The following is a 12923-nucleotide window of genomic DNA, read 5'->3' as shown; positions in this document are numbered from 1 at the left end:
ACTGAGGTCTGAGTATCATTGTTTTAGGGTATTTGCACACTGAAGGGGAGATGGATGATTTTCAGGTGCCAGCGATTAAGGTTGGACCATGAGGATCTGGATTGCAAGTGAGGGAGCTGAGATTATGGTGGGGTGAAACTAGTGTCTAGCAGGACTGGAATTGAATCTCCCTTCTCCATACAGAGCTGCTGTGGTGAACAAGAGAGATACTCCTCCTCTATACTTCTAGAACACAGAACTCTCACATGAGATGAGGTTTCACCTTTTTCCCTTTTGGAGCTCATCTGATATCTGGTTGATGCATGCTTGCTAGGCACATGACTAGGCCAGCACACTTGGCCCCAATGTGACTTTAAAAAACATACATTAGTCATATATGTTTTTGTATGTGGCAACCATTATTTTCACACCCCCATTTTGCCATGATAAAAAGCCCTTCAAAACTACCTAAAAGCACCACTCCTCAGAAGGAACAGGAGAAACAGAGTTGGGATTTCCAGGACAAGCCCTTCTGGAGATATTTATAGTAAGAAATACATTACGGAAACTTCCCCATTTTTTCAAGTAGCCACCTATTGTCTTTCATCACATGCTAAGATTATAAATTTTGGGGTACAGGGACTGCCTCTTCTTTATCATGCACCTAGTATGATGTGGTCTTTAACTCTGATTGAAGTGTGTAATCATTATAGCACTATAAATAATAGGTTTCTGAATCTTCATATCTTAAATGCCTTGGTCATTGTCAGTGTCAAAATAATACTTCTGACTAAGTTTAATTGTGAAATTTCAGGTAGATGGGATTGATTTTGGCAAATTGAGGTGACCATGTCAAAACTGGACTTATAATTGGAAGTTAGCTTTATTATTAACTATAATCTTTCTACATTTTAAAAAAGAATAGAAGAGACCAATGTCTAAATTAGACATCTTCTACATAAAAGGAGAAACCTAATTCAGTATATCTAATTTTCAGAGAAATTGCATTGCTAGATTATTGATAAGAAATGATACTTTCTCCACCATTCTAAATTCCACCATCTGGACTTTTCACACGGGATACAATAACCAAGGACCCATATCATTCTATACTCTATAAGCAATAGACATATGAGGCCCCAAAGACCTCAGATGTTTAAATGTATCATTTTCAAGAAGGCATTGTGCTATTAGTAACTGCAGTAATGGAAATTCTATAAACCTGTTTCCTAGCTTCATTTTTCAGTTAGCATTACTTTTACAATGTAGCTTTCAGAAATGTTATCTTTTTACATAAACTTGAAATAGGTCCAATATTGTTAATACCTATCTGGATAATGAGAAGATTCATAATTCCATTAAATCTCTTATATTTTTTTACCCCTTTTGCACAGGGCCATCCACTCTCTGACAGGGACAAAGGAACTTCTCTTATAGGTAGGCTATTCCTTAATTGTCCGCCACAAGGTTTCTATCACCTTCCTCAAGAGAATTTAGTACCACATGTTATAAGACAGGATCACAGATTAGATGAACTACTGATGTGATTTGGTATGGCATGGTCCTTGTGAGCTTTTCCAACAGCTGCACAGAGCAATTTGTGATACTTTTGTTCAACATTCCTACTTGTTCTGCAGCATTCATAAAAACAGATCTCCACAGAATAAAAAATGCAAATCGCATGCAATTAATTTGTGTATAAATGAAGACACAGAAGCCATGTACATGACACTTCATACAAATGTTGTAGTAAATTATTCCAAGTTTGTGTGTTTCACACTGTCATTTTTTAACCTTGGAACATGTTAAAATAAATCCCTCTGTAGCTTACAGGGCATAGAATTCATTAATGAGATATTATGCAGAGTAGTCATTATTAATACCTTCCACAGTAAATCTGACTAAATCTATTCAATTCTTGGTTGACTCAAGTGCCATTTAAGAGTTTATTTTTAAAAAGTCAAGTCCTAAAATAATTTGAATTGAGTGTTGCATACATGGTTGAAGAAACATTTAAAAACCCATCAAAACATATGTTTTAGATAAAAAAACAAACACATAATTAGGTTTTGCAGCAACTTTGGGCAGAAATATGCAATCTGACAGTGTTTAACTGTACCATCAACAGATGGAAGTGATGCATGCTGACAGTGTAGTCATGCACTAACCCTTAACTCATATAAAATTTCTTCATAAATATAATGCAGTCGTAAGAGACAAAAAGAAGGAACTGAAATTCTAAATATTTGCATGTTTAAATTGATTATTTATGTCCTTTCATATGACTTCTATGAACAAAGAATACCTTCTCAGTGCAAACATGTAGCATTCATTGCTTGGATTAGATATTCCAGATCAACTGCCATATATTTCACAAAATGTAAAACATTCCTTACCATAGCAACTGGTTAGATTTGACTGGATTTGAAAAGTCTCAGTATTTGCTGAGAGGGTAATTAAATTTCCAGAATAGGGGCCCCGGTCATCCAAGAGAGGATGGTCCCTGAGGTTCAGGCTGAGGTACATGTTGGACCAATGTAATGAAGCTTATTATACCGCTGCCTGCTCTATGCTTCATCCGAGATTGCCTTTTCCTCTGCTTCTCACTACACAGAGGTCACATACACAGCTTGATTAATTTCAGGGTATTTTCTTTCTTCTTAGCAGGGTCAAAGCAAAAGGCACAGAAGAATAATCTAAAATTCACTCAAATGCATATAAAAGACTGCAGTAGCCTCCACCTTATTTGAAAAATTGCCCCCTTAGAAATGTTGCTTCCTCCTCAACCTCCTGTGTCCATTCTATCCCCATAGTTTTCCCTCTCCTGTGCTCTTCTTTGCTCCTATCATGTTTCCCCCTTTCTTTGCTGTCTCCCTGGTTGTCTCCATTTTCTGCTGTTCCCTTCAACCTTCCCTGATTTTCATGATTTTGGGGACCCGGCTCATTAGTTTTGAATGCTTGGGGTTGACAATACTGAACATGGGACTTAGGCTCTTAAGTCTCTTGGATACTTAGAAAATGTTACCCCAAATGAATGTTTGCTTAGAGTCAGATTGTGATTCCTGTACTCCAGTGGGTGAGCAGCTAGTCACATGAATAGCTGCTTGCCAATTGAGGTAACATTTTACCCTGGGTTACTGGTGCTGTGTGTAATTTTAAAATTTTTCACTTTAAAAATGGTCTTGGTGAAAATGTGATTTCATAAGGCAAATACAAAGAATGGGTATAATAATCTCTGTCATAGGTGCCCTGCCATTTCCATATTACAGAACAAAGTAATAGAATTTCCATTACAATAGTTCAATATTACAGTAAAATATACTAATTATCTAACTACATACTCTCTAATTCCATCACTGCCTCAAGAAACATTCTGTTACTTGCGTATTCACATATGAGCAGGATACTTTATTAAGTGTACCTTGTTCATGGAGCCTAGGCAAAGCTCAAATCTCTCATACACTTCTTGGGTAACCATGTAACCCAAAGCAGGTTTGGCTAGTAAAACATATGCCAAAGACATACATGTCTGGGTCTGTTGATTTTGAACATTTAGCTCATTGTGAAGGTGGGCAGACAAGAGGAAACAGATTTAATTGAGAACATAGATCTGATCTATTACTAGATTTTTTAATGGACTTAGGTCAATTTCCCTGTTCTGTTCAAAAGTGTGTGTGTGGAGGGGGAGTTTTAATTGTCTCTGATTTGTCACCCTTTTGTTTTTTACCATTCATGAAACATCAAATTTCCATGGGCAAAACAGAATTTTTATGTGGAATTAGCAAGTAACCATGATGCTGCTTATTGTATTGTTACTGTGAATGTTTGCAAAGTAACCTTGTTGCTGCCGTTCACATGGGCTCATACATGCATTGAATGAAATTTCACAGCAATCAGCACCACTGCAAAATATCATTTTAAAAGCTTTGCCCAATTTAAAATGAAAAGCTGATATTATTAGCCATAAAGCTCAATAGTAAACTCTATTCTGACTTTTAAAGTTGCCATTTCTTTTTCTTCTACACAGGTTTGGTAGTTTTGAGTTTCAAGAGTGTTTGCTTGTTTCCATGCTCTCTTATTTTTTGGTCAGATTAATTATGATAATTGAAAGTTACTCAATTAAAAACCTAATTTGTGAAAGCTAAAATTCATGAGGATGCTCACTTGTAAACTTCAACATCACTGATGCCAGGGAAGTAATGTCTGGCAAAAGGAAAATTTTAAATTAGTCAGTAAAAGTATTAAAATCAATACTTGAATAATTCAAGTATTAAAGATATTTGTAGCTGCATTTAAATGTTACATGTACATAACACTGCATATGGGCTAAAATACAATCATTCATAAAAATCAATATATAATAGATAAAATACAAAGAGGGAGATTTTCAAATGTCCTGCACTTGGCACTCTGCATTGGACAGTCTAAAAACCAAGGAATTTACAAAATTGAATATGGGTATACACTGCATGTTCTCTCAAATATGCTTTCATTACTGCCCAGCCTCGTTATATGGGTGCTCAGCTTTCAGCAGGGTGCTTAGCCAGTATCGGTTTAAAAATGGTGGTATGGTGTCCAGGTTGTACTATATGGTGGTACTATATAGTACTGTACTGGCTATACTATATAGCCAATATGTTACTACATGGTGGTATGGTTTCCAGGCACTTTTCTCCTTATTGCAAAATTTCCCAGCCTCCCTCCATTGAGGTGCTTGAGTGTCACTCTCATGGTATATCTCGCCCCTGTTAGAACAGAATAATGACTTAATCAGCATCTGAAATGTCAGAGAAGTCTAATACAAGGAAGGGTGGTAGAATTGGTCATTGGATTTTAAAAGCGATATTCAAGCATCTTTTCAAATTCCCTGCAGGGATGCATGCCTTGAAAGTGAAGCAGATAAGGGCAGTATTTACACACTTTGAACCTAAAAAGATACAATTTGAATAAAACCCTTTTGGTTGTCATAGCTCATTCTTCGCCATTCAAAGGAAACACTGCAATGTGGATGTCTCTGAGGTGTGAACTGGGACAAGCAGCTGCAACAAGCAGATTAGCTCTTATCTCTTTACTGTGTAGAATCTTGGTAAAAAAAAAAATGGGAAAGGGCTCTAACGTGAACTGTTTAGAACCTGTTTAGAACATTCATCTTGTTGAAGGCATAGACTAGTAAGGCAGGGAAACAGACGACCACATGAATGTGAATATTCCAGAGGCTGATTGAGAAGTAGAGCTAGTTGAATTTTCTAAATTTTGAGTTTGCAAAGAATTTTTTCTGAAAAAATTGATTTTTTATCTCCCTCAGCCACACCATTTGATGCCTTTTTTTGAACAGCTGTAAGACATATCTAATTTGTTTGGACAAAAAATTAATTGAATTTTAAAAAAGTGAAAACATAAATCCCAACAATTATTTTTTAAACCATCTCTAGTGAAGAATCACCTATCATGTTTGCCTTGGAGTTGTTCAAAACAATGGTTTCCACTACCATTATGGGACAATACAAAGATACCGAGGCCTTGTCTACCCTAGAAAGTGTTGTCGATGCAAGTTACAGTGATGATCAAGAAGCAATATAATTAGAACGCTTGTGACTGTCTACACAGTACTCATTGTTTTGCCGAAGCGCGTGCAGTTGGTGCTCTAACATCGACAGGGAGAGCAGTGCACTGTGGGCAGATATCCCACTGTGCAACTTGCCACCTTATGTCACTAGGAGTTGTGGGAAGATGGAAAGGATTGCAGTGCATCATGGATGTGGGCTCAACATCCCGTGATGCAGTGATTTAGGTCCCATCATTCCATGGGTTTCTGACTGCATTTCATGGCATTTTTGAACGGTCCCAGTTTCCTCAGTGACTTCCATCTTTATGTGAAAGGATGAATCCTGCACTGCTCTACACTGTTGTTGTCAGTGTTCTGAACACATCATGGCTGGTCATGCGGCATATAATGAACTTCCAATCGGAACAGGAATTAGAAGCTCCTGACCTGTTGTGTGCCATGCAAACTCATAGACTCAATGACTTTAAGGTCAGAAGAGACCATTATGATCGTCTACACTGTCCAGTCATACCTTCCCCTCCATAAACTTATCAAGCTCAGTGGGGTTTTTTGCCCCCACTGCTCCCCTTGAATGGCTGTTCCAGAACTTCACTCCTCTGATCGTTAGAATCTTCATCTAATTTCAAGTCTAAGCTTCCTGATGGCCAGTTTATATCCATTTATTCTTGTGCCCACATTGGTGCTGAATTTAAATAATTCCTCTCCCTCACTGGTATTTATCCCTCTGATGTATTTATAGAGAGCAATCATATCTCCCCTCAGCCTTCTTTTGGTTAGGCTAAACAAGCCAAGTTCTTTGAGTGTCCTCTCATAAGACAGGATTTCCATTCCTCGGATCATCCTAGTAGCCCTTTTCTGCACCTGTTCCAGTTTGAATTCATATTTCTTAAACATGGGGGACCAGAACTGCACATAGTATTCCAGATGAAGTCTCACCAGTGCCTGGTATAATTGTGCTAACACCTCCCTATCTCTACTAGAAATACCTTGCTTGATGCATCCTAGGACTGCATTAACTTTTTTAACAGTCACATCACATTGGCAGCTCATCGTCTTCCTGTGATCAACCAATATGCCCAAGTCTTTTCCTCCTCTGTCACTTCCAACTGATGCATCCCCAGTTTATAGCAAAACATTTTGTTGTTAATCCCTAAATGCATAACTTTGCACTTTCCAGTGTTAAATTTCATCCTATTTCTATTACTTTAGTTTACAACGTCATCTAGATCTTTTTGTATGATATCCCGGTCCTTCACTGTATTAACAATACCTCCCAACTTTGTGTCATCTGCAAACTTTATTAGCACACTCCCACTTTTTGTGCCAAGGCCAGTAATAAAAAGGTTAAATAAAATTGGTCCCAAGACCGATCTCTGAGAAACTCCTCTAGTAACCTCCCTCCAGCCTGACTGTTCATCTTTCATTATGACCCATTATGAACAACACCGGATTACTGTTTTCATTCATGGAGCATCTGCACACAGTGCACCACTCTTTTTGGGTGCGTGAAACAAGCACTGAGTGGTGGGGTTATGTAGGTCTGGGATGATGTGCAGTGGCTGAAGAACCTTTAAATGAGTAAAACCACCTTCATGGAATTCTGTGTGGAGCTCGTCCCTACCCTGTGGTGCAAGGACACCAGAATGAGAGCTGCCCTCTCAGAGAAGCATGTGGCAATTGACATGTGGAAGCTGGCATCTCCAGATTGCTACGCTGGTCGGTTGTTAATAAGTTTGGAGTGGGGAATTCCACCACTAGAGCTGTGTTATCGCAAGTGTGCTGGACCATTAATCGCATTCTGCTATTAAGGACTGTGTGTCTTGGAAATATGCATGAAATAGTGGATGCTTCACAGCAATAGGATTCCTTAACTGTGGCGGGGTGAGAGATGGAACACACAACCCAATTTTGGCCCCGGAGCATCTTGTGACAGAGTACATCAATAGAAAGGGGTACTTCTCTAAGATACTGCAGGCGCTTGTGGATCACCCCTGAGTGTTTCACTGACATCAACACGGGTTGGTCAAAGAAGGTGCATGACGCATGCATCTTCAAGAACACTGGCCTGTGCAGAAAGCTGCAGCAGGGACTTTTTTTTCAGATCAAAAGATTTCAGTGGGGGATGTTGAAATGCCCATAGTGATCCTTGGAGACCTTAGCCTATCCCTTAAAGCCATGGGTCATGCAACTTTATATGACCAACCTGGATAGCAGCAAGGAGCTTTTCAATAACAGTTGAGCAGGTACTAAATGACTATTGAATGTGCTTTTAGCAGATTAAAAGCTCACTGGCAGTGCTTTTATGGCATGTTAGACCTAAAGGAGGAAAATATTACCATGGTTATAGCTGCGTGTTGTGTACTCCATAATATTTCTGAAGCTAAGGGTAAAAGGTTTTCACCAGGGTGGAGTGCAGAGGCAGATCGTCTTTCGATTGACTATGAATAACCAGATGTCAGGGCTATTAGAGGGGCATAATGAGGGACCATTCGAATCATGGAGGCCTTGAGGAGCAGTTTGACAATCAGCAACAATAAGGTGTCTTTGTAAACAGTGCTGAGCCATGCTACAACTGCTAAGCAGCTTGCACTTTGTATCAGTGAGAGTTGCAACCACAGTGTGCAAGAGACAAATAAAGATAGCTTATTCTTTATAGAGTATATCTTCATTAAATAGCAATTATTCACAACACAGACAAAAAGCTAGGCTGCAAGGGAGAAAGCAGGGAGGGGCTCTGTGAGCTATGACAGTAGGTGTAAGTCCAGCTATCATTTTGGAAGCAGTCTGTAGGAGTGGAAGTGAACTAGCCGAGACAGGCTGGGAGTTTGTTAGGAATGTGTGGGTGGAGTTTGGGGAGGGCATGGAAAACAGTTTTGTATTGGCTGTAAAGAGGGGGTAAGCACGCATGAATCTAGTCTGCAGTATTATGAGTGACTTTGGCAGCTCCTTTTGCTCCTCTATGGCTTTTATTATGTGCTTATGACCTCTTATCACTCGCTCCTGGTTTCCCTCCTCTCTTGCCTATCAATTTCTTGATTTTCAGATACTGTATGTCTCCAGGCTCTTTTTTCTTTTTTTTCCACCTCAAAGGAGTGGAGGAATTCTTGGAATATCTCCTCTTTGCTTCTCCATGGTCATTTTTGTATTAGCTGCAGGTGCTCAGCAGCTGTGGAGGAGTTTCCCGTCAAGGGTTCCTCTGCAGAAGCACAATAAACAATTAACAGAAGCATGATTTTGGGTGCAATAACAGCATTGATTCATTACTGTAAAATATACCTCTTTTTCACTGTTCCCTGGCAAGCGCACACAGCTCGATGATCAATCAGGGCAAAAAACTCTACACCTCTCAGTGAGATTTTTTAAATTTTGTTGTAAAAATCAGGGGATTGTTGATGGCAGAGGGATTGTAGTGTTTACACCACCACTGTTTTGGTTCAAAAAGCTGACTTTGGTTGACAAAAGTCTGTAATGTAGACCAGGCTTGAAAGTTTCATTTGGGATGGAGAGCTAATGTAATAGACACACTTGCCTCTTGCTTGATTAAAACTTCTCTAACTCACTAAATCAAGCTGATCAGAGAAAAAATATTAACTAACCTCTAATGTACTAAAATGAGATTTTCTCTTGTGCCGGTAGGGTATCCCACATTGTTGACCCACACTGGAAGCCAGTAGGCTGAGAAAACAGATTTTGATTAGACTCAAGTCCCTGTGTGGTACAATCAAAAATAAATTATTCTAGTTGTTTGCACTTTGAAATCTCTCCTGTCTGAGGTTTAATGAGAAAATAAATCAGGAAATATGAGTAAGCACCCACAGCCATTGTAAGTGAATAAAGGATTTGAGAGGAACCACAGTAGAATAGCTACACCAGCATTCTTTTGGGGGCAGGTGGAGTTATTGGGGGAGCTGGCAGAAGGGACAGAGAGGAATCCACTCTTCATTGGTAATGAGATGGTAACCATTGTCAGGGACAATATTCCTTTTCAGGATGAGTTGGGAGAGCTCCCAAAGCTTCCTGTCATAATCGGACAGATGATTTGGAGGCAAGATACCAGTCTCTGGTGGTTCCTGTGGGTGGAAATGGCAGGACAGTGGAGGAGAATACAAATAAATGGAAAGACTTCTGCAATAGGTTCAAAGAGATGACTGAGTGCTGAAATGCAAAGCTAAGGATGCCATGGAAGCAGGAGGCTATCCCTGGTGTCAACCAAAGGAATTAGCTTGCTGCCACCCACAGAGTCATCTTTCTAATGATGAAGCAGCCAGCAAATAAGAATAAGAAAAGTGTGCCTACACAACCTTTTCAAAACTTTGGCCTAACAAAAAAGACAGTAAAAAGCAAAGTAACCAAAACACTCCCTCTCAAAGACATGGGGACAATTTATTTGTCATAGGTAGAATAAGATCAGATGCTGGAGAATTATTAAATATTATTGTTCACTTTAGATGTGATCTATTGACTGAGCTGTGGAGAAGACAGGGAAGAAGAATCTCACTGTGAGCCTCCATTGACCATTGCTGAGTTATTCTGGCATATCATGAACTTTAAGGGGCTGAGACGTTGATCTATAGACATTAGTGATACAAGATATTCCTTTCTTTTAAATTAGTTTGTAAAGCTAATCATCCTTTAAATTCTTCCCTATTTTCATGACACCACAATATTTGGCATTTTATTTGTTTTTATATTGTGTTCACTATATATTAAATGTCCGTTCAGTGCCTCAGCTGGGAGACTACATGAAGCAATGTATAAATATATTTTTAATTTTTTATTAAATCCACACATCTATAATATGATTTCTTTATTCTGTTATCTTAACTGTACCTTTAATCTGACTGGCTGTGTAACTTCAGAACCTTCATAAACTCTTTTATAACCTACTTGTTCAAAATTAAATCAGGTTTTATCCAGTCCACATTTCAATTATGTATGAACTCCCCTCGCTCTTCTCTATTTTCTTCCATGCTTGGAGTGTGCTAAGTTAGCAGTAATTTAAACTGTCTGAAAGACACAATTTTTGTTTAAAGGAATTCTGCCCAAAACTGCTTTGCACACAACAAACCCTCCCAGAAACCCAGAAACTATCTGAAATTCATTAAATTATAATGGGTGTATGATTGCTAAGGGGCTGTTACTTTTCATTTTGTAGTGATCTAGAGACAATGCTTACCATTAGCTGTAATAGCTCATCTAGGAAATTCATGTTCAGTTTGTGTGTCCATATTTGGGTTAGGGTTCTCCCTTCCATCTCTGAATGTTCTACAGAAACAGTTATCTGTTGGCAGAAATGGTTTCTTGTTCTGTCTTTGGAACATTTGTTTTAGTTCAACAAGAGATTCCAATTTCTAGAGTAATTTCAATCATATAAATATTTTATCCTTTTGGAGATACTCTTCAGAACTCTAACATGAAGCTGTTTAGTCAAATAAACAATTTGAAAACTGCTTGGAATGTCTGATAACTGCTCCTTTTTATCATATTAGATTAACTATGAGCATTCTCACTATGGTAAGAATATTTGTATGTGTAAATCTGGTTTAAATAACTTTATCCACAAAACACAGTTTTGACCTTATCCTGACCATTTAAGAGCCCTCTTGTGAACTTAAGAAAATCTATTAACCTTGATGAACATATAGGCCTGTACCCTCAAGAGGACTTACTTACTAACTTTCAGGCACCTTGAAAATGATGGGACTCCACAAACCCTGGGTTAGGTGCACAGACTCCCTATAGAGTACCTGGGGAGATATAAACACCTGGGAATGAGATCTACAAAAGCCACCATGTTGGGCAGGGAGCCACCTAAGCTAGACAATGGGAGGTGCTGAGGAGAGGGATGTGACCTAAGCCCTGCCCTCTCTGAGTTAGACACCTTCATCTATCTCTGAGTCACAGCTGGGAACTTCTCTTCTGAAGTCAGATGCCTAAGCCATTCTTGCCTCACTCCACACAAAACTGCTGTAGGGAGAAGAAACGATGACTTCCTATGACCTTTAGCTCAGTGGTGAGGGCTACATTATTAAGCCATAGCTGGGAGAGGGTTTTGTGGATTATGGTAGGCACTTAAATACCTGTGGGTATCTGGATGTTATTCAGCACTTACTAGTCCAAATGACATCAAGGAGTAAGTGCTCATCAATATAAATTATGCTTTTACATGCAGGCCCAAAACTGGCAGGGATAAAGCTGCTCTAAATATTACACTAATTTAATGCCAAGAAACTTAAACCTATTTTTAAAAAATGACCATTGACAATGGACTCTTACTATAATGATAAACTTGAAACCCATCTGTTGGCTGGCCGTCAAGCATGAAGGCTTCTGATCCAATGCTTTGTCAAAGCTAATTTTCTATGTTGCATTGAATATCTTGAAACTTTAAGTTCAACCAAGCATTGACAAAGTACAAAAACAGAAGCCTCATCACTTGAGACTACCAATCAAATTTAATAAATAAACTTTTAGAACATCTCTAGAACTAGCATCAAAAGAATACCTAAATTTATAGTTATGCCACTATCATAACATCTTAACTTACCATAAGTTGAAATTATTTTGCGCTTGTGTAGCACATATAACGAAGAAAGAGAGGTTTTTGTATTTTGCTACTAGAAAATGACTGCACTGTGCATCATGTAGTAGCCAGGTAAAGAGATAAATAAAGGTAGCAAAGTTACAGGTTAACTGGAAAACTATTTGCCTGACTCTCTAGTGTTATATTTTGGTTTTTAAAATAAAGTAGCTGTACTACTTTTTAGCAAGCGTTGTATGGTCATGCTGTCTGGAGTGGCTCATGATCAAGAATACCAGCCCGAGGGCAGATTATTAAGAAGCAGGGCACAAACCCTAAACTGGTTGTGAGTGCTATACAGTTCGCCAACCAAGTAGCAAGTGTGAACTTCTCAGCCACTATGCAGCCTTATCATGAAGTCACAGACAATCCCCTTCAGCATTCTGATTTATCTTGCTGCTCAGGCAAGCTTGACTCTGTTATAGATGGTCATGTTACACTAAAGATCACTAAATATTCAGGTTACTCCTAGTCCTAAAATACCAGTCACTTACCCCAGGTCAATTTGCACCTTAGATCTCACACCAAAGACTAAGCTTGTAGCCAATCCTATAGTAAACTAACTAAAGGATTTATAAACTAGGAGTTAATAAACAAATAATTAACAAATGAGTTACAGCCAGGATTGAAAAGGTAATATACATTTCTATAGTAAGCAGACTCTGTATATCCTATAGGGGTAAGCCAGGCAGAGCAGCTGGGAATCCTGGCATAGCTTAGGCATGGTCTACGCTACAGATTTTTGTTGACCAAAGTCTGCTTTTTGCACCAAAACAGTGGTGGTGCACACACTGCAAT

At 38.7% G+C, this 12923-nt stretch overlaps 1 long non-coding RNA gene across 1 annotated transcript in view; it reads left to right on the top strand.

The window, feature by feature from the left end:
- The window catches only part of LOC137155374 (uncharacterized), a 29149-nt gene extending 18693 nt beyond the window's left edge, over positions 1 to 10456 (top strand). Inside the window, exon 4 of the long non-coding RNA XR_010920444.1 lies at positions 9994 to 10456. This is a non-coding gene — a long non-coding RNA (uncharacterized lncRNA). The remainder of the gene's footprint in view (positions 1 to 9993) is intronic.
- Positions 10457 to 12923: the final 2467 nt, after the last annotated feature.

Source organism: Emydura macquarii, unplaced genomic scaffold (genome assembly GCF_026122565.2).
Source record: "Emydura macquarii macquarii isolate MOO-44397 ecotype Brisbane River unplaced genomic scaffold, CSIRO-AGI_Emac_v2 contig_1353, whole genome shotgun sequence".
Lineage (NCBI taxonomy): Eukaryota > Metazoa > Chordata > Testudines > Chelidae > Emydura > Emydura macquarii.
This window is presented reverse-complemented; position numbering and strand designations above follow the sequence as displayed.